The 22,901-nt window shown below is 43.4% G+C and overlaps 1 protein-coding gene across 1 annotated transcript in view; it reads left to right on the top strand.

Annotated features, from left to right (window-relative positions):
* Positions 1-308: 308 nt before the first annotated feature.
* The window catches only part of JAK1 (Janus kinase 1), a 51,584-nt gene continuing 28,991 nt past the window's right edge, over positions 309-22,901 (top strand). Inside the window, exon 1 of the mRNA XM_051797874.1 lies at positions 309-405. The gene's annotated coding sequence lies outside the window, so the exon portion shown is untranslated. The remainder of the gene's footprint in view (positions 406-22,901) is intronic.

Here is a 22,901-nt window from a genome sequence, read left to right as displayed (position 1 = left end):
AGCTGGCCTTGTACACGTCCAGGGATGAGGCAGCCACAGCTTCTCTGGATGAGTGTACTGACTGCCGTGTGTTTTTAGATACCTCCTGTCGAACCCCCGGGTGCCGTCCCGGGCTCTGTGCTGACCGCACACACAGACCCCCCTCCCGCCCACACTCCCTCCCGCCGCTCCCTCACCGGCCCGGCCGGCCCGAGGCGCCTCCCCCGGGCGGGCCCTGCCCCGCGCATGCTCCGCGGGCGGTGCCGCCGCGCCGGGACCGCCGCCCTCCGTCCCAGCGCCTCGGGCCGCTCCCGATCCCGCTCCCGATCCCGCTCCCGATCCCGCTCCCGATCCCGCTCCCGATCCCGCAACGCTCCGAGCCCCGCGGGGCCGCGGCCGGGCCGCCCCGCCGGGACACACGGAACGGTGAGTGGGTCCGGGCAGGGGGCAGCCGTGCAGGGAGGGCGGGGCGGGCGGCGGGCGCGCTCCCCGGAGAGGCTCCGCGATGGCCGCGGGGGCGGTGCGGGGCTTTCCCGGCGGCCGCGTCCGGAGTCAGGAGGCGCTGGGTCCCCGTGGCCAGAGGGGCTGGAGTGGGGCCGGAGTCACCGGGTTCGCCTTATCGGAGAGGGGCCGGTGCGAGGCCGCTGGTTCCCCTTGGCCAGACGGTGCGCGGCCGCTGGTTCCCCTTGGCCGGAGGGTGCGGGTCCGCTGGTTCCCCTGATCCCGGGGGGCCGATGCGGCTGCGGAGCCGCTGTTCCCCCTTGGCCGCAGGGTGCGGGGCCGTGCGGGCAGTGCCGGGCCGGGAAGGGGTGTCAGAGCCGCGTTTCGCGGCCGGGCGGGGGAGGCCGGGTCGGTGACAGGAGGAACCGCAATGAAACAGCTCCGGTTGTGGCCGCCGGTGCGTTGGGGGAAGTTCAAAAGTCCCCTGGTGGTCGTGGGTGAGCGCGGACCCCCGAGCTCCCTGTGCCAGGGGAGATCCCGCTGCCTCCCACTGCTGGGCGAGCTGCGGGCTTGAAATGTTGATGGTGTCCAGCTGTCGGTCTGGCAGCTGTTCCTCTGTAAGGGACGCTTCTGGGACATCTTTCAACCCCAAGGGAGGTGACAGCCACGATGCAGGGCTGGATATCCGTCACCCCGAGGGACACGCAGGGATGGGGAGCAGATAACCAGCTTTACACCTTCTACAGACACCTGAAATTCTGCTCTGTGTGTGAATGTGTGGAAGCATTGCAGTGTTGGATGATGACAGGGAGTTGGATCTTTAAGGTCTCTTGGAACCCAAAACAATCTATGATTCTATAATCGCCTTGAGTTGGGATTTTTAAAATACACGTAGAAAGGTCATGTATGAGGACAACCAGGACACAAAAGTCTGAAGCACTTCAATAATAATGGAGATTGATGGCAGAAAGACAACATGGCAGTGGCTCAGTGTGGCAGGAGGGGATGGACCCGGCTCTATTTAAACAAACATGGAGTCTGTGCTTAGGAGGATTAAGGGGGTGGCTATTCTGATGAATTAGGGATGGAGGGGTTATATTTTGAGGTATATCTGGAAGGAAGATAAGTGTAGTGCAAGAAAGTTTGGGGGACTGTTTTTGTGATTCTTTTACTGGGTGGGAGATGGCAATAATTCAGAGTTGTGTCGCTTTTTAAACTTCACTCCAGTTGACCCAATTTTGCTCGTAGAAGATTCCCTATAGTTTTATTCTTGAGCAGGATGGATGTGCTTTGGTACCCCTTTATTTGGGCTGCTGCAGCTCAGTATTAAGTTCAGTTTTGACCTTATAAGGGGACTGGGAGGCATTTCCTCCTGGCACTTGTTTTTAAAACACACAGGAAGTTGCACCTTGATCTGGGTCTGCCTTAGGTGACACCGAGACAGGTGCTTTGAATTGCAATGCCAGCTGAGGACATGCTGCTCTTTTTGAGCCAACAGCAGATCACATCAGGCTCTTGCTGTCATTTGTGGTCTTAAAAGTTAGTGATCACAGGCTGATTTTACAATAATTTTTGTCAGTACATGTTTAGTGATTCAGTTGTTAAATATCTTATTTATCAAAGTATCTGCAAGCTGTTTGCCCCAAAGCCCAATGGCACAGAGACTATAATATGCTCATCCACCACAAAGCTGCAAATATTTGGCCTTTGAGAAAGGTTGGGTGAAAAGCTTGTAAAATCTAGGGCGAGGGGGTTTAAATTTGCACTAGAATGTAAACACAGAACTGGAACAACTTAACTCCTGGAAGGCTCTGCACTGAGAAAATATATCAGAATTAATTGCAAAGTGGGCTTTCTGAGAGGTAAATCCTGAACTGTTTCTGTGTGCCCAAATTGTCTGTTCAATGAATTTATTTAAAAAAACAAATGGGAAGCAAGATCTGGAGAGAATATCTAGTACAAAAGCTTTGGAAAGCAAAAAGCTGAAGTGCACCTGAACAGCCACAGGCCAAACTCAGACGGTAAAATCAACGTTCTTTTTAAACTCATTTTCCCCTCTGTCAGACAGAGTCTGCAATTTTCACCTTAATTCTTTTGCCTTACCTTTTGGTGGGGTTGGGAGTAAGCCAGAGTTCTTGACTGGAAGAATAAGTGGTACTAATTCTGTAAGTTTAGACAGACATTTCTGGAGTAGTTTATTCTTGCAAATAAAGACTGAATTCAGAGAAACCAGCTTCCCTTTTTTGTGTAGAGCGGAAAAATCTTTCTGTTTTCGCAGGCAGCATCCTGACAGTGATGCCTGTGAAGAGCTTCACCTCTTTCCTACCGCTTTACTCCCAGTCCTCCCTGGCTTTGGGGGTGAAACGCCTTTTTCACCTGCAGGACTGCCCTCAGGTTTTGTGGTGCCTTGCTGGTGCCTGATTTGGCACGAGGAAGAGATGCTCAAAATACAGCGGGAACCCACATGGAGAATCCTGGACTCCCTATGCTCAAAATACAGCAGGAACCCACATGGAGAATCCTGGACTCCCTAGCTGTGTTGGGTGTGAATTGCAGCAGAAATAGGTGCTCTATGTTTACATAAAGAGGAAGGTGTTTGCATTGTTTGAGAGGTCAAAGCTTTCACACATAAAAGCAAACCCTAAGGACTGGTTTGTACTGAGGCGTGAAAAGGGTTGTTATGAGAATCTCTGAACCAGAAATCAGGCCGGGAAGGGAGGTTGTGGAGGGAAGACTGAGCTGGGTCTTGGTTCCTGGCTTGTCTCGTTTCCAACAGCAATTAAAAATGACAAAATGTTTTCGTCTGGATGAAAAACTGGCAATATTCATGTTGTTCTTTTGTAGCCCATCCAAGAGTTTGCAATTCCACAAAGATCGGGCATTATTCCTGTAAACACACTAACTGCTCTCGATCTTTAAAGCACTTAAAGTGCAATTAGGTTTCAGGTGTTGGTAATGGCAAACACTTGCTGGATTGATAGAAAATGGCTTTGGCAGTTCAAGTATATAATTCATGCAGTTAATGCTCTGCAAGAAAGCTTTTTCATGGGCTGATACTGCTCCGTTTTGCTCGTGGGGTGAGGCAGATATGCTTGAACTTCATCAAGAAGAGAAGTGGAGTCTCAAAAAAACAGCATTTTGGGATTTTTGGCAGCTAAATTGTCACATCCACCTATTGCTGTAGTTTCTGTGCAGTACAGGAAGTGACAGATGAGGGGGATTTTTCTGTTCCCTTGTCTTTAGCAGCACTTTAGGTATCCCATCCAGGATTTGTTTTACACGGTCACCTGATCCTTTAAAAAAACTGAAACAATGCTGCAAACTACTGGAAAAAGAGATTTCTGATGCTTTTCTTGGGCAAAATGGTTGCAATTTCTCTTGACTGAATTTGGAGAAGGGAGGAAGTACAATTTAGTGGTTTTATTGTCATGGCCTGTTGCAAACAGGTGGGTTTTTAAGGAACAGGTCCTGACAGTTTTCTTCACGCTTGTAAAACTACAGAATTTTGCTGGCTCCAGTAATTCTTGGGGTTTTCTCTTGAGCTGGTTATATAAATGTAATATAAGTTGCATAACCTACAGAAAAACTGAGCTACAGGAAACTGGAAGAGCAGGGTCAACATGGCAGATAAAGTCTGTACCAGTTACTCTGCATATCAATACCTTTTACAGGGGGTGGGATGTTTGATAACAGTGACATGAATGTTCTGTGATTAGGATTATGCTTTGAAACTGCTGGCACATAGAATTATTCTGTTAGTCTCCTTTTTCCCCCCTATGAAATGTAAAAGCTAAGATAGTGATTAGAGGAAAACAACTGGAAATCAATGGAAAACCAAGGGATTTATACATCACCCTGAATGGTGGTGAAAGCCTGGGAAAAATGAAATTGGAGTTGTTGTTTGAGGAGGAACTAACCTGCAGAGTAAGACTGTGAACAAGTGCAGGTATAGCTGCCAAAGAGTGGGAAAATTGTTTGCAATTAAGTGTTGTTATTGATCAGATGATCTGATCATAAACAGCCTTCTGGAAATACAACATCACTGCTCTGCTGTAGCTCTGGAGCTCCCAGAGCAACACCAAGGGCTTGCTAGTAAAGAATAAACCTTTACAAGGCTTCAAGACACTCATCAGTCATAAATCCGTGTGTCTGGTTGCTTTGCTTTATGACGTATTTTGGACTTGTAATCCTTTGAAGTGGGGCTGCTGCATAAAGGAGATACTGCTAATAAATGAAATAAATTCAGTATTTAACGCCAGGAGTCCAGACTTTGGTCGCCTGTGTGTGCACTGGAGGAGGGGACACAAAAGTAAGGAAGCAGTCTGCAGGGGGATAAGCACATGAAGCTGCACCAGATGGGCTCAGAAGCCTTGGAGCTGTTTAACCTCAACTGTGTCACTGGCCAGGGCCTCACTTTGTCTGCACAGCCTCTTTATTCCCTCAGCAAGTTTCTCACTTTCAGATGCTAAATTCCATCCCCTGTCTCCAAAGGCTTAATTCCCTTTGAAAGACAAAACCTGACAACCGCTATTCTTGCTTCCAGGAGAAAACTCCTAAAGGACGATTTGCACCTTCCTCAGACTGTGGTACACAATGTCCCTTGTCTGCAAAGCGGATCTGAGAGGAGCTTTGGCTTTTGAGGCACCAGTGTATGAATATTGTTCAAAATTTTAGCAGTTCTGGAGTCCAAGTGCTGTTTAAGCTGTTCCTTCAGTGTTTCTTGTCATTTCCAGCTATTCCAGGACTGATTAGAATCTGGTTTGCTCATCAGGAGGCTAAGTTGCAGCTTAGCAGGGTATTGAAATACTAAATACCCTTAATAATTGCCCTTCAGTCTGGGGTATATTGTAGCAAAATAACTTCATTTGTCTTTCACTTCAGATCTTTAAAACGACTTCATTTGACTGGCTGGAAGATGAGATTGAGGTAATACTGACTCATGTTATTTGGAACAGGAAGAAACTGTTGTTCAAGCTACATCTGGGAAAAAAACCCTTCCACCTTTCTTGTCCTGAGGAAGGACAGATCTAAGCCTTCTACTCTTTTAGATAAGGAAAATGAAGCAGATCCATGACTGGGACAGGGGAGGGAGCAGAGGGAACACTTGCAAGCGGTTTGTTTGTATATGTATGGACTCAGTTTTTCAGGAAGTGAATTTGGCAGAAGTAGCTTTTCTGTTCATTTTGAGACACCAGCAGCACAAAGAGATATATTAAACAAAACAAACCTTAAAAACTTTGGCATTTGTGCAGTCTAAATGACTTGCTGTTGCTTGCCATCCATAAATACCTGTCTCTACACTCCTCTGGATTTTATTAAAGTATGATAAGAAATTCAAAGCAGGAATTTTGTTTCTGTGTTTTTTTGGCTTTCTTTTTTTGTTTGGTTGGTTTTGGTGTTGGGGGTTTTTTTTGTACTGTTGTTGTTTGTTGGTTTTTTTTCTATTAATATATTATTTTTAGGGCATTAGATGTTTAAAAAAAATTAAAGGTACTGCCTAATTTAAGTGCTGCCTTAGGCTCAGGCTTTTATATTTAAATCTGCTGTTTTGCATGGGTTGGTTTTTTTTGACCCTATGGTGTCAAGCTCTTACATCTTAACTCCTGTGTGGAAAAAGTGTGGCCACCCTCAATTCTGAGGTTTTTGATCAAAACCAACTCTAAGCTGGCACTTGCAGTTCGCTTTATATAAGGTCTTGTACACTCAGTGTTTCGTGTTTACTGAAGATGCACAAGAAATAACCTTTCACTTCCTGAACACTTCTGTATTTCACTTTTCCTCAAAGCATGGCAAAACAGACACTAATAATTTTGAAATTGCCAGGGCCTGTGTGTTTAGAGAGTTTAAAAGTTCAAGAGGAACCAGAATGATCAGCAAGCCTGACCTGTGTGCATCACACCTTTATGTATCAGCCTGTGTTCTCACCCTTTACAGCTCTGTCTCGTGGGCTGGAACACTCTGTTCTACAGGAATTATTTTCTCTGAAAACAAAATATTACAGTTTGTTTTTTCCTGCTATTGGTTTGTGTTGCATTTGTATTAAATTCTATTTTTTTTAAATTTGGATCTTCTACCATTCTTTCTTGCTCTTAATACTTAAGCTGAAGGAAGAGAAAGGTGCATTCAAAGTACTGAAGTTATTGAAGTAACAGCTGTAATTGCCACACTCAGCACATACCACCTTCCACTTTTCTAATGGACAAGTCTATTTGAGTTCTACAGGCTGTAATGGACACCATGTGCTTCTGATATGGTGTTATAACCTTATAACTTCTCTGTAAGAAGCCTCAGAAGTCTCCCTCCTGAAGACAAGGAATAGTCAGGAGTTCATCCAGATTCTGGAAAGTGCTGTCTGGTCAGAGAGAAGGAGCCTGTCCGATCCCTGGTTTTTGGTCATTGCCAAACTTGTCCTTGCATTCTTTCTGCTGCATCATCACCCTCATGAAGGGGAAAATTGAGGTTGTGTTTATTGATGATACAGGATAAACCCCTGGGGATGTTGTACCCAAATGCAAGTGAACTGGCATGAGCTTTGCCAGCTGGGAATCTCCCCTGGAAACCTTTGTTTTACCACCAGCATCAAGTGGAAAAAAATCAGCTTGTGTTGTTTTATACCAGCAATTGTTTTAGTAGCAATTCATGTCCTTGAACAACTTTCATACAGTTGTGAGATTGATTAATAGGGGAGAGCCTGGGTTTGATTTCACTGTCACAGCCACATGGGGTAAAGAGAAAGGACGTATTGGGATAGCTGACTTGGAGCTGCATTTTTAGGAAAGAAACAGCTATCTTCTGCCAAGTTTAAAAAAAAGAAAAAGTCCTGTGGGTTTTAGTCCTTTCAGCTTCCTGTCCATGTGACTTACAACCCGCCAAGTTACAGCTATATAAGCAAGATACATCAGCAAACAGACTTGGCTTAAAAAAAAGGCAGCTTCTAAATCCTGAATGCTCACCATGTGCCAGCACAGCCTTAAACAGCTAAAACCTGAGGTGCTGATCATATTAACTTGGCTGTGTAATTAACTCGACTGATTGACTCTTCACCTTTTGTTGGTATCAGCTGAATGTTTACCTTCCAGTTAAAGCCTGTGGTACCTCCAGGTTTAATCACACCACGTTCTTAGAAGTTTACTGTGGAATTAAGTGAAAAATAAGCCAAAGTTTTTCTTGGCCTGTGGTGTGTGTGTAGAGGGAGGAGGCAGCAGCATGGCCGGGGTGTCGTATCGGCGAGGCCGTGTTGTGGCACGTCACCCCTTGGGTAGAGCAATCAGCTCTGAGGGACATCTCAGCTCCTCTGAGGGACTCCCATCAGCTTCCTGCAGGGATGTGTGAACTTGGACACTGTGCTGTGAAAATCCTGTGTTAAGAAACACTAATATTCATCAAAGTGGAAGCAGCTTAACCTCATGATATCACCCAGTGTACAACACAGAACATTTCTCCTGCCTTGCACCACAGGCTGTACCTGTTGATGTGCTTTGTGCGTCACTTATCACTCTGAGAGACATTTATGTAGAACCACCCTCTCTGTGTACTTAGAGAGTTTATTTTACATGACAGGGGCAGGACCTGCCAACCTGTAAATCTTTGGCAAGACTGCCTCTGTAGGGAGAGAAACTGGATGCTGCATTACAACCCCTCTTGGGATTGTTTCATGCTTTGTTCTGATGAACAAATTTCTCAGGCCTTCTTCAATCCATTAAAAATTTCTTACTTGATAAAGTTTAACTAGCAGTTAAACTGCTGTGCTTGTTTGTGCACATATATGCTTTATCTCCAGAGTTCTGTACAAGTTCAGTTTTGCACAGACAAATTGGTACCTATCAGTGACATTGAGTAATTACATAAAGAACTGAATTTGTCCAAGCTTCCTGGTGAGTTCAGCCTTGGAAGTACAGCTGAGATGCAAACCACTCTTCCTGATAATTTTGCTGAAAGTCAAAGGTTTTCTATCAGAACCGCAACTTTTGCCAGGCAGAACTGTGCAAAATAAGACCTAACACATGTTTCAGCTCACATTTTGGAAGCAATTTAATCTGAACTAGTTCTGCATTTAGGGCCAAGACAGCTGGCAGATATGCACATGACCACTTGAGATGTTCCATTTGGGTGGTATTTGCACTCTCCCCACAACCAAACCATGTGTGCTTCCTTTTTTTCCTGGTAGAGACTGATGACCACCAGTAAAACAGTACCATCTTCACCAGGCTCTGCTGTACAAAGCATGTGCATCTGCTCGCAGCCAAAGTCACTTGAGAAATGTTTTAGGGTCTCTCCTAATGACTGAGTTATGCTTTAAATGAAAATCCTCTCTCTTCAGTATGGTTTAGAAGAAATGACCTTTCCCACACCATTTCAGGGGGTTTGCTGTTGTTGCTCAGTTTTAAGAGACAGGGAAAGCTGAGAGTAGTTAATTAGCAGGCAAAACTGCTACAATGATCCATATCTTTTAAACAAATGCACACTTATGGTCCTATGAAGCTGTTCTACATGGTGTGTACAAGCACTAAGGTATAATTTGCTGATCCCCAACCAAAGGCTTAAGAAACAACTTAATATCTCTGTTATATCTCTATGTTAATAGCGCTTAAATTTTTAGGGCTTAATTTAGAATGAAACCCTTAAGGGTAGGTGATATGGCACTCTGCTCCCATTCTAAAATGTGCTAAAATGAGGTAATTCCCTTTCCCCCCTCTGTCTCAGTTTCATCCATAATTAGGAGTGAGATAGGAAATGTCTTTTAAAGGTTTGGGAGGAGAAGGTACCTTGTGAGAAGTCAGTGAGCCCAGTGTGGTGGATGTTCTCCAGGTGCCAGAGCTCTGCAATGAACTGGTGACTCAAAGCTGTTGTAGACTTGCCTCTGCTTGGAATTTGCATACTGAGCCTCACAGAATTTTCTTAGTTTACAACTGGGCTTTGTCTCCTGCTTTAATTTGCATTTGATCCTGATAATTTCCAGAAGTTAAAAAAAATTAACTGGTGTATTTTTTTCATGAGTGATGGAGGGGCTCAGACCAATTAATTTTGCAATCATTCTGTGTTCTGTGTTCTTTCTTCTTTCATTTTGTGGCTGTGTCTTGTTTTAAGTCACAGGCACTGGCTTGAGGAAAAGAAAAGTGGTAATTTGATCTCAGTGTGGTTTTTATAAGTCAAAAGGTCATCTTATGCTTAAGAAAACAAATAATTAGTACGCCAAACAGTTCTTTCATGATTAAGAGGCTTGAGTATTTTTGATGCAATGCTTTAGTAATAAATAAATTTTAATAAAATTAGCACCTTTTAACTTGTATCTATAGTTGGATTTATTGCCAGATTGAATTCAGTCCTGTTGATAATAACTAGAAAGGAATGGCTGTTACTGGAATATCTGGAATTCTTACTCTGTTTCTCTTACCACATCTGTTTGCTCTCATATTACAGTAAACAGAAAAGAATCTCCAAGATTTAAAAATTGTGAGTTTGTCTTCTATAATTCTTAATTCAGCTTTCATCATTCCCAGCTAAAATGGCAGGGTGGCTCTCTCAGAGTTTTTGTCAAAGGCACTTTTCATTTGTGGAAGATGTTCCTGCCCACGGCAGGGGGTTGGAATGAGATGAACTTTAAGGTCCGTTCCAACCCAAACCACTCTGGGATTGTATAATTCAGGATTTTAGTTTAAGCATGTGATGAGAACTAGCAGAAAGCAAAGTTTAAAGCAGCCTAAATGAAGTCCTTTGCTCTGGTTTCAGTGACTTCTGGTCACAATCCGTTAGCTCAGAGCTTCTTGGGACAAAAATAAAAAGCAGTGTGGTATTTCTGGTGTGTTTAACACTTAACAAATCAGATCTTTTAGTATAATCAAAGGAAAAAAATTCAGAGCAATCTTTCTGAATCTCTCTTGAATATCTAAGGGTACTTTTATTTCCCGTAAGGAAATAGTGCCACACAGATTTCCCTCTCTTTGCAGGTCTTAGGAATTGAATTCTACTCATGGTGATTTTGTGGAAAAGCTTTGTGGCCTTTTTGGTCAAATTCAGGTGAATTTGCTCATGAGAATGTTTTTTACATGTCTTGTTCCACTAGAATTTCAGATTTTCTAGAGATGAATTGTACAGTGAACACTGAAGGGGGGATAAAAATAGACAATAGACCAACAGCACGCTATATTTTTTAAATTTATTTTCCTTCTCTTTACATGTGTCTAGGATGGTATGGAGAGATGCAGAAGATGGTTCTTAACTGCAAACAACCTCGTATATAAACATAATCACTGCATATGCACGGAAATCATATACATAAAAATAAGTGTTGGCTTTCTAATTTCTGGTTAAGTACAACTGAGGTGGATTGAGCCGTTTGAGAGAATGAACCAATCTTACTTTGGGACAGAAATATCAAGACAAAAATGCAGTTTGGTTGCAGCCAGATTTCCAGGTTGTAAGACACAGAAATATTTTGATCACTAGTTTGAAAAACAGGTAGTTCATGTGGTAATTCCCAGATTGCTTCAGAAAAGTGCTGGGGGGTTGATATGTCCAAGTTACCATAGGAATTACAGGTAATTTTTTCTCAAAAAGAAAAAAAAAACCAAGTAGTAGAGATGACTTGTAACTAATTTTTGTGAGTTCTGTCCGAAGATAACTTTTCAATACAGATCTACTTTGTGAAACTAATATTTATTTCATATTAACTAAAAGTCTTTCAATGTGTGAGGTTAAAAAACAAGGTTTTTTGACTGGCCTTTAAATTCTGAAACTATTCAAGCACTATTTTTTTTTTTTAATATGCTGATGCATTTTGAGTTGGTTTTTCATGGGATAACAATGTTCTGGCAATTACACTGACGGGGCAGTGGGTTTTAGCCTCCCTAAATTCCAGAGGCTTCTGTAAATGAGGAGTGATTCCTGATGTGGGATTGCTGGTTATTGTAAGGGCTGAACAGTTGAAGACTGGGGATAAACCAACAACATGGCGAAATTGGAAAGAGCTTTTGTTCTTAAGATTCCTCCATGTTAACTCAGAAATTTAATTGCTTTTAAGGACAGAAAAAAGGAAGTGCTTTATGGAGAAGAGAATTTAGAGTTAAGAGCCATTTTGGACAGCTGGGCTGTGGTGTCCTCAGCATTAAGTGTATGCACTGTGCACCTTCTGCTTTTATTTCTCATTATTTTCTCCTGAATTGCATGTGCTTTAACAGCCAGATTTGCTCCTCAAAGCTTTTTTCCCGGAGTAGAATTTGTATGGAGTGTTCCCTACTGCAGTTAAATATTTATTGTCCAGAATAGCTGCACTTTGGTATTTGCAAATTGGCTGCAGACTTGGAGCAAATCAGGAAATGTCCAGATGCTTTATAAAAGTTCCTTTTCTCCATAGTTCTTGCTTTGGAAATTCAAGGCTTTGGAATTGTAATTGTAAAACAGCCAATTTCATCACAGTGTATAAAAAAGGGGGAGAGGTGTGATTTGAAGTGCCTCAGACTTGACTCTCTCCTTCTCTTTTTCTTCCCCACTCTGTCTTTCCAAATTTCCTGACTGTGGGGTTCGCTGGAGGACCTCCCTCACAGCCCTTCATTTCCAGCTGTTTTCACTCCTCTGCATTTTCTCATTTGTAGAAATACAAAAAAAATGAAATTAGAACCAAGTCTTTGCAGCAAATATCGGATTCTAAGTTTACCTCCCTCCCCCCCCACCAGAAAAAAAAAAATTAGAAAATTTTGTGTCTCATGGTCTCTTAGACACAAAATGTCTTTGTTAGTTCTGGTATCAAGTTCGAAAGGGGAAATACGAAACCCCAATTTTAGAGCACAGTTCCTGTTTTTCTGACTTGACAGTTTGAGCTCAGACTTCATTGCTGCTGGTTTTTGTTAGTTTTGGAAGCAGGCAAATACTGTTTGATAGTTTAGCAAGTGGGTTAGACTGGGCATAACATTTCTCTGTCCTCTCTTTCTTCTGAGTTACGGTGAAAACTTCACCCAAACTGGTCATGTTATGCTTTTTCTGGCAAAGGAGAGCAGAGAGAGGTATTTTTTTAAGGCTAACCCAGTATGACAGAGAAAAAATTATTATAATTCATGCATAAGGTACCTAATAGAGTAGTTCAAGTATAAGACTCAACAACCTGTGACTTCCATAAAATATGAAGTATTTTTCTTAAAGGTTTCAGGAGAGTGATTCTCCTCCTGTGTTTTTTTTTCCCTTGATGTCCAAAAAAGGCACTCAATCCCAAAAAAACATACTGTTGGTATTTTGTCAGTGAGAAGGGAAGATGTAATAAAAACCTGACATAACTTCTGAAGGATATAAGTGATGATTAACTATAAGATTATAACATTAACTCTGTGATTTGTTACCACTGGCCTCTCTTCTTCCCTTTGTCATTTCCTTAAGATCTCTTTTAAGGCATAAGCATCAAAATTAAGTTATTTGGGTTGGGGGATGTTGCTGCAAATCTGGCAAAGACTTTGGTTTATATGATTTTTGAGCACATAAATAGTTCTGGAGGTCTACTTAGATATACAAAATATACATGATCACGTATTACCACCTATAGTGTCTATACATGTTATATTAAACAGATTATAATTACTATCTGATTAGCTTGATTAGTCTTGATTAAATTGTACATCTGTTCTGAAGGTTTTGTAATGGTTTTTCTGTTCTTCTCTGTTGTGACTGTAAATGTACAGTCAAAGTATAAAAGTTACTAACTTAACTATGTGGAAATTCCCTATATGTGACCACTAGTTCCTGTAAATCCTGTAAATAAGATGAAGACTTGTTTTAGGAGGGTTTTTCTCTGTTTTTTTGGGGGGGTTGAACGAAGAGTGACAGAGATACTGCATTCAGAGAGACTGTCTGCACAACTTTTGGGTTTCCAAGGAGAATGGGCAACTCAGCAACTCCGTGTCTTAGGGGGCAACTCAGTAACTCGATGTTTTAGGGGCAACTCAGTAACTCAGTGTGGCCACGGCTGAGAGTGGGAGAGGGTAAGAAAGTGTTTCTGAAGTGAGATGCTTGGTAATGGCCAGTGGAACTTTCAGAGAGTGATAAATCCTTAATTTTTAGCCCTTTTTAATATTGGCTTTCGATCCTTTTGTGGCATAGTCTTATGACTCATTTTCTTAAAAATGATCACTGAAGTTTGAAAGGACGTGTAGAGAATTGTGATGACCCAGAGGTCTCGAGACTAGCAGTGGTGTCCAGTGTGTAAAGCTGGAGCTGTCACAGCCAGACTGGGAAAGTAAAGCCAGGAGGGCTTTGGGGTGAGTCAGACACATCTGAGTCAGTGCTAAAAGCCATTGAACAAGGCTGTCCCGGCTTAGCTATTTTTAATATTCGCTTACTCACATTTACTGTACTAAGCTCTTTACAGGAAAGGTAGTTAAAAGCTGTAGTAAGCTCTTAAAGCCACTTTTTGTGGCAGCAGCTTATTCAATTGATTTGGAGCGATGTCTTCAGCCCTGCTTTTTCTGAGCTTTTAAGGTCTTAGCATAATTCTTGGTGTGCTTGATGCTCCCAGAAGTGCTGCAGTCCAATATTCACATCATTGCCTCTGGACCTACAGGGATAAACTGGCATCAGGGCCAGACCTTACAACCAGATCTGAAGTGGTGAGGAGCAGCTTGGTAGTACCTAAATGTGCTTTTCTACCTCACCAGGAAGTCTGTTTCATAGGCCATAAATATTTTGCAGATATGCAGTAATTAATGTCCACACTCTGGTTCTCTTTTCAGATTATTAACACAAATTCTTACAGACTCTTCAAGAAATGCTGCGAAGTTCAGGTCCAATATAATATAGGTAGATTTTATTTGTTCCTGTAGGAAGTGAATAGTTTAAATATATATTAAAGGGTTTGTTCCTTGTCAGCCAAAATGCTCATTCATTATTCACCCCTCAATTGTCTCTTTTGCCTGAGAACTGGTATCTTTATTCATCATCTTAATGAAGGAGTTCACAATAATTTCATAAGGGCTGTGATTTAATATATGAATAAAATATTCTAGAGGTTTAGCCACAAGGGAATATCCAAGTCCCAGCTTTTGTGTTGTAAAACCCTGTTTTCAGATGCACATATATTGTTTCTATTATGTATGACAATATATACTATATTATAATATATAATTATATAATGATATTTAATATGTTATAATATATAATATATTATTTACATAGTCCTTAGGGTGCTGCCCTTCCCAGAACAGCACAGGGAGCTCTGATGGCCAGTGAGGTACAGCCCTGTCTCCTTTCTTTACGTTTCTTTATATTACCTTCTTTACCGGTATTCTTTACTTATTTACAGACATTTCCAGCTGTGTTTGAAGGAGAAGGAAGTTTAGCAGGTTGCTTGGGGTGTGTGTGTGATGGAGTTCAGTGGTGGCTTCCTGTTTACTGCTGCTGAGTGAGGAGCAGGAGAAGATGCAAGAGTGGCTTGTGGATTCACTGCAGCCATGGGTTGGGATGTTTGCAGTGGAATCCATTTGCTGGCTGGAAGTCACTTTTCCTGCTGCTGAAAAATTTCCTGCTCACAGCCAAGTTCCTTGAGCTTCTTGTTGGCACCTGAGCTGGGAAGGGTGGTTTGGGGTCCCAGTTCTTCAGCCCAGAGGTTGTTTGGTTGAGAGTGGATAAACTGAGCCTGCTGGAGCTGTGGAAGCTGAGAGGAGTTGTGTTATCAGCCTTGTGGGAAGAAAGGCTGAGCTGTGGCACGTGCAGCTGGTATCCTGGGACTCCTCAGAGCAGGAGAGGCCCAAAGATCTGTTGGCGTTGAGTCACAGCAGCAGTTTAATGGTCCTGCATCCAAAGCTGCTCTTGGGAGAGAGGGAGGGAGAGCTGCAGCTGAGCAATATGCTCTGAGCTTCTAGGGAGCTGAAATCAAATTATAACTGGACTGAGAAGTGGAATGGCCACAAACATTTATGAAGCTGCTCTTGCCCAAAGCTGGAAATTGAGAAACAGTGAGCTCCTGTCAATTTTCATAATATAAAGACAGTACTGGGAATGGAGGTAGACACCTGGAAAGGTATTCCTCTCATAATTTTTTACTTTGACCAGGCCTTATTCTGAAATATAGAGTATATGTTGGAAATTGGGGTATTTTGCAGCTTCCATGCATTGTATAAGACTCACAGGAGGATGATTCTGGTGTTAAAGACCACGAAGTTACCAGGCAGCAACTGCAGAAATGGCACTGGCAAATGTTTTCTAAAAAGAGAGAAATCAGTGAATTGTAAATAAACATGGGATGATTCAGCCCTGCCAGAATTTTGTAGAAGAGATAAGTTGGATTGTTAAACTGGAAGAGGGGTAAGACTTTCTAGAGCAGGAAAGTCCTTCGAGTGGCAGGTTGGAGTTGTTCAGGGTGAGATCCCGTGGTTACCACACCTCTGTGTCAGATGGGAAGTGTAGTAGAGTCTGTCTGGGTATGGGACCAAACCATCAGCAACAGGATATTTGTGCAATCTGCAGTACAAACTCTCAAATCCATAACCCTGCAGGACTCCCCAGGGAAATGAAAGCAAAGTCCCACTGCTTACCATTGTACTCTGAAGTCACTGACGTGTCTCAGCACCTTTGAACCACTGTTGACACAATTCTCTGAGGCAAATATGTAAAATTTACTCCTATTTAGCCTAGTTAAAAATAGCATATGTATTTGTCCAAGAGATTGAATGAATTGAGTGTAAATATTTGGTTTACTTGACAGGGCAATACTGGGATACAGCTCATAGTTGACAGAAGACTCACATCAGCAATCCTCTTAATTGTAACAACCACACCACTCCAAGCCAGAGCATCCACAGTTAAACTGACCAGTGAAAATTTACTGGCTGGAAATAATTGTTAGAGCTTTGGGTGGTTGAAAAAAATCCATAATTGTGTATATGGTGTCTTGAAGCACCGTGTGCTGGGCTCAGATCATCAGCTCAAGTATGTGCAGGCTGGGGAAATACTATTTCTAGGTGGTGGTGGAGGACAGGACTGGATTTTCAGGTTCCTTCCTGCAGAACAAGCTGCTTGTAGCAGAGTCTGCTGTGCTTAAATACTAAATTGTTGGTTGCTTTGGTTGTCTCAGGAGATAAAACTGATACCAGAACAACAACAGGGTGTTCCTCTGTTTCAAGCAGAAAACAAGTCTTAGATAAGACTTCAACTGCAGCAGTTGGCAGCTGGGCCTCCAGAACATCAGGCTGTTCCGTGTTCAGAAGGAGAATCCATGTGAAACCATGGAGGATGTGGGCTCTCTTAGTGTCCAAAGGAGCCAGTTCAGGCTCTGCTTTTGGGTCACCGAAGGATCCTGGTTATTTGGCAGAACTCAAGTTGTTGACTGGGACTACTTTCTAAATAGCTTTATTTGGCTTTCATCAACTGCCTTCCTTTGTTTCAAGTGGCTTCTGCCTGAATATCAAATACTTGTATTTGATTTTTGGGAAGAAAAGAGCCTGCAGCTGTGAGAAATTGTGATTTTTTTTTTTTCCAATTTTTGTTGCAGTTGAGATCAGAGAAAAAGAATCTGTACCATGTCATTTCTTTATCATCTTTACAGATGATATTTAGGGCTTAACTCCTGTTTTTAAAGTAAGATAGACAATATGAGGATTCAGAGTAGGCAAAATAAGGATTCATTAAAACCTGAAAATATAAAAGTAATTGCAAGCAAACCAAAGTATATCCTGGAGGAGAGTTCACTTCTCCAGATTTGAATCTGCAGTTTAAAGAGACAAGTTTAGATGCAGATATGAGGTCCCTGCTCAGGCAGAGAACAGACTTGGAAACCTCATCTGCCCTACTTCAGACTTCTGTCTCAGGATAAGATAAAATGCATTCTTGGAGTTAATTGTCTGGACTGGCAGTGAGAGGAGGACACAGTCTCTTGCTCAAAGGCAAACATCTGCATTTAGCCAGATGTGTGGGAACATGGCAACGTGCAGGTACTGCCAGGGTCCTCTCTCAGCTCTGGCTGGAAAACCTGTTTTGAACACCACTTCTTTTTGAACAACCCTTTTACCTGAGGCCAAGGTGAGCCCAGGGCAGTGCAAGCTCCTAATGCAGGTGTTCCCATACTGCTTATTCCTGAGAGAAGAGGTGCTTTGCTCTTTGAAAAGATCAGTGTGTGCCTCATTGCTTTTCAGAGACTAAAAATAGACTGATTTCAAGTTTTATCACTGTGATCCTTTTTCTCTAAATGTCCATTTAAACACCATTCTCCATATTGTTCTCTCTTCCACACACTTGCAGCCACCTCAAACCTTTGGGTTTGAAGCACATGAAGTCCTTAGGGATGAGGCTCCAGCAAGGCACAGCAGTCCTTGCAGGGACCTTGTGGATGAGCTGACCCTCTGCCTGCCCCAGGAAGCTCCAGCCTTAGGGACATGGTGAGCAGAGCAGATAATAAGCCCAAAAAATCCATAAAATGGACTTCAGAGAGGGACTTGAGTGTTGCTCTCATTTTGCTTCAAACAAGTCAATTAAGTAGTCCCAGTTCCTTCCTCTGGCAAATAGGGATAAATGTCTTTACAGCTACCCATGAATACAGGGGTTCTCTGGTGATCAGTCAATAACAAAAGGTAATTGCTGGGTGTGTTTATCCCAACAGACAGACAATAAAGAACTGCATTTCCCACTTGTATTAAAAATTATGTCTCACTGGCAGCAAATATTTCTCATCTCCAGTCACATACATTCTCTGTAAAATGCACAGACGTACGAACATGCCAATGGATACTGTGCTGTTGAGAAGTAGCTGCTTAAATTAAAAGCTTGAAAATACAATTAGCTTCAAATAGCAATGTCACAATTTGGGTTTCCTTTCTGGGGGCTGATCTGCTTTCTGGTCTCCATAATGGTGGCAAGGGCCAATAGGAGATGAACTTTCAATGCATTTATTGCTTTTAAATGCATTTAATTTATTTAATGGATTTAATTGGGTGGTGAAATGTGAGAAAGCAACTGTCAGGCTGCTGGTGCAGCACAGTGGGGAACAGGTCCACTGTGAGTGTGCAGCTCTCCTGTCCCAGTGTAGCAATCTTGTCCCCAGGTGTCACACGTGGAGGCAGAGGTGGGACTGTCAGGGGCCTCTTGGGGGGCTGGAGTGAGTCCAGAGAAGGTTATGGAGCTGGGGAAGGGTCTGGAGCACCAGGAGCGGCTGAGGGAGCTGGGGGGGGCTTAGTCTGGAGAAAAGGAAGATCAGGAAGGACCTTCTTGGTTTCTGCAACTCCCTGACAGGAGGGTGGAGCCAGATGGGGGTTGGGCTCTGCTTCCAGGGAACAAGGGACTGGACAAGAAGAAACGCCCTCAAGTTGTGTCAAAGGAGGCTTAGAGTGAATTCTAGGAAAATTTTCTTCCTGGAAAGGGCTGCCCAGCCCTGGCACAGCTGCCCAGGGCAGTGTTGGGAGTCCCCATCCCTGAAGGGATTTAAAAGCCATGTGAATGTGATGCTTGGGTACATGGATCAATAGTGACCTTGGCAGTGCTGGAACATTTGGACTTGATGACCTTAAAGGTCTTTTCCATCTAAATGATTCCATGATTCTATGATTCTTCCTTGGGATGTCCATTTTTTGCCATGAAGTGCTGAGCTGCTTCCTCTGTTCCCACTTTTCTAAACTTAAAACATTTTTTCTTTACACACTGAGCCAGTGTAGGCCAATAACTCTCCCTGGGAACTTTTTGGGTTGGAAAACTCCATATTGTTCCCTTTCCACTGAGCATGCCTCTTGTGCACTTATGTGGTTAAATATAAATTTATTTATTTTTTGCTTTACTGTTTATTAGAGTGTTAATTAATCTGAATGCTTCCAGTTTTTCAATAATAGTACCTCCTTGCTACATCCACCATTGTTAGAACATTTACATTCAATTTATCACTGGCTTCAGCATTGGAGAACAGTGGTGCAACTTTTATTTCCAGACATACTTCCATTTGCTATAGTGAAAAGAATGAAGCCGAGTATCTAAGAAAGCAAAACCTTCTTCTAAATACAGTAGTTAACAGGTTTAGTACTAACTCTCCTTCATTAGTTTTCCAACAAACAGGTTTCAGTTGGAGGTCAGTGTGTGTGATTTCCAAAGCTCTGGGTGGCATTGGTGTCGCTGCTGTGGAGCTCATTTCGTCCTGTAAATTGGTCTCAGATGTTGTGGCTTTCCATGGCAGCTCTTTTGCAAGAGAACATTTGTGTATAAATGATCTCCCGAGCAACAAAAAATGATCCATTCACAGGAAGGAGCAGTTTCCCCACAATCACAGGTATCAGTAGCTCCCTGTCCAGGATGCTGTGGTGGCCTGCAGGGTGTGGGCAGTGGGATGGGCAGGGAAAGCTGGAGTCACTCCTGCAGTCGTGGAAAGGAGAGCTACAGTCTGTTACCACGTGTAGGTGGTGGTTTGCACAGTGCAGCAGAAATCATAATGCAGCTGCAGAGGAAGAGTTAAAGCTGCTCTTTGGACCAGCACTTCTAGTTTTCTAGACCTGGAAGCACAGCCAGTTGAGTGAGTGTTTTTTTGACTATGGTAGGGCTTCACACTGTGCAGAGAGACCAGCTGGAGTCTCCCTGATTCTTCCTTAGTCAAGGAACACCGAGTGCAGATAGTTGGTATTGCCATATTTTCCCTTTTGCAGATACTGGGAGAAAGAAAGGCGAGAGAAAAACTAAATGTAAACCCCGTTTCTTCCTCTTACTAAGGTTCAGTGAGCCAGGTGGCAGGTTTTCCAGGAATTAGGTTGTGCCTGGAGGACAGAGGTGCCACACGGAAGTCATTCATTGCTAGGATGGATGTTTTTGTTTCTTGGTTTCAACAGTTGTGTTGGCAGCAGCACAGCCACCCAACAGCAGAGACCTGGGATGAGCTGACTGAAGGAAAGGTGCTTCTTCTGCAGGGGCCTGGAGAGGTCAGGTGAGGACAGGAGCAGGTTGGTCCCTTTTGTTTGGTAGCTGTAAAACTTGTAAGACAAGTCTTTTGCTGAACCGAATGAACCTGAAGCCCTGAGGGTAAGACCAGAGGTGATCTGAGCTTGGGTGTGAAGTTCCATGGAAATCTTTCTTGTAGCACCATTCCTGTTCTGTTTTACCTGGTGTGATGGCCTTTAGAGATGTGTGGTGATCTTTAAAGATGAGTGATGGCCTTCAGAGATGTTTTTGCATGGTGACTTGTGGGACCACACGGCTACAATCAGCACCTCCTTCCCTACCAGAGCACCTGCTACTTTACAGAGATTTCTGCAGTTCAAATCTCAGCTTTTTACTGTGTTGCATCCAAAAAAAAAATAAATATATTTTTAGTCAAGTCACTATCATTAACCTTGTAACAGGATGATTTTAATAAAAGAGGAGCAGAGAGCACAGAGAGGGTAAGAGACTCTGAAGATCAAAGATGAATTTCTTATGGAATTGTATGGTTTTCAACTATGTTATAAAAGGAGTGTTTAGGTAGGGGAGATCTTTGTTGGTGGTTTGCTCTGAGCAGGACAAAGATACCTGATGAAGTTTTTTTTACTTTTATTTGGGACTTGTTTTAAATGGCAAGCCCTTAAGAGTGAACTTTAACAATATCTTCTCACCACATTAAAAAAGAAAAAGAAAAAGGCAAACCATCAAAAAACACTTACCAAAGTGCAAAGCCACCACAGGAAGCACAAGACTACCAGAAGCCATCTGGGGGATTCAAGAGCCGTGCCATGTGCACAGTAGATGTTGACCACATAGCTCGAACCTCCTTAAGACCTTTTGAAGTGATCTAAATGGCAGCAGCTTAGTGACACTTCTTGTTAAACCAGATCCAGTGCGAAAAAGTGCCACTATTTCAGTTTGTTCTTCTGAGAGCTGCTGTGATCAACTTGAAGTTGCTCTTTGCCCTCAGTAATTCCTGCTCTGTGTGAGGTGCCAGCACTGCTTCTGGCAGCTCATCTCCAGAGCGGGATGATGCTGGGCAAGTTCCCTCTCCGGGTTAAAGAAATTTTAATGTAGCAAAACCTCCCCTGTTGCTTGTTCCTTCTTTGAGGCCTCCATGTGTGTGGTGGCTGATGGCATAGCAACTACATGATTTTAAGGTCCCTTGCAACCCAAACAAGTCTGTGATTCTATGGTGAGGGTAGTGTAGGGGGTGAGGTGGAGCTTGTTTGCAGCCCCTCTTCACTGCCACCATTGTAGTGTGCAGTTGGTGCTGCCCAGCTCTGGGGAGGAGGAAGAGGGGGTGGAGACAACTGGGACAAGAGTCTCCATTTTATGCTACAGGTTGAAAATGAAAAAGGTTCAGAACATCTTTAGCTGCTCTCAAGGAAGTGGCTACAGGGCCAAGCAGGAGGGAAGTGACCGTGTGTGGTTGCTGAGCTGGGAGCTCTGGTAGAGGGGGCTGTGAGCAGCCGCCGAGCCTCGGAGTGGGGGAGCTGTGCAGCAGCTCTGTGGTCACCAACAGGTCTCAGCCCCTTTGCACGTTTTTACATACCCCCAAACTAGAAAGCTGAAGCCTCTGAGAAGTTCTCCTACTCGGTGTTTGGAGGAACTTGTTTCTAACTCTGCCTGTCGTGCTGGAGGCTGCAGAGTGCGATGTGGGAGACCCAGGCTAGTTGCCGCTGCTGATTTCCTGGGTAAGTGAGCAACTCATTTAATCTCTTCTCTACTCATTTGCAGAAGAGACGTGTTCATAATGTTTCTTGTGCTGTCCCACCAGTCTTGGCTTTGCTAGATATCAGCTGGTTGCTTGTTTTGGTTTGTTTCTCACTAAAGATCTAAGACACAATCGGAAATCCGGGTGCTGTCGTAGTAAATCTGTGCTTGCTTTTTCCTTAAAAGCAAGTAAAATGTAGGATTTCCTTCTTGAGGAGCACCAGTGGATCACTGAGGTGCTCATTGTGCCTGTTTTGCAGCAGGGGGGTACAAACAGCCCCCTCTCAGGTATACTCTAAGTAATTACTCAGCATAATGGAGTGTGGAACAGTTTGGTGCCCGGATGGGACCTGGAGTTCAGCTCTCCTCCACATGCACAGCCTGTGGAGCAAATGGAATCAGTTAAGTGAATAAGGTGGAGGTGGGATGGAGTGTAGCTTATAAAACTTGGGTTTTGAGGAGAACTTGGAGCTCCAAGAGCCTGTAGATGCATAATGAGGCCCCAGAGATCAAGTTTCTTCATCAAACATTTCAGCATGGTGGGATCTCTGAGATTTTAAGGCTTGGGAGAGCAGGATGAAGTGACCTCTCTTATTCCAGTCTGGTTCAAGAGAGGAGTTGTTCTGCACTTACAGACCTTCATCTGGAAGGTGTGAATGATTAAGCTGCTCCCCCTCCCTCCTGGTGGCTTTTCCTGCTTAGGAAAACTGCTGATAGTTCCCAAGTATTCAGGAAACAAAGGGACCTTGACTTATGAGGTTTTGTGGAGGAGGAAGGTACATGTGGAAGTCCTATCACAGTGTTGGACAGTGAATCCCCCTTGTGCTCCTAAACCCCAGCACTGTCCTGGCCACGTGGCTGCTCTTGCCACGTCCGTGCATGGGGAGTTGTGTGATGACGCCCGC

This window comes from Manacus candei, unplaced genomic scaffold, assembly GCF_025592945.1.
Source record: "Manacus candei isolate 608988 ecotype Guabito, Panama unplaced genomic scaffold, ASM2559294v1 h1tg000005l, whole genome shotgun sequence".
Classification (NCBI taxonomy): domain Eukaryota; kingdom Metazoa; phylum Chordata; class Aves; order Passeriformes; family Pipridae; genus Manacus; species Manacus candei.
This window is presented reverse-complemented; position numbering and strand designations above follow the sequence as displayed.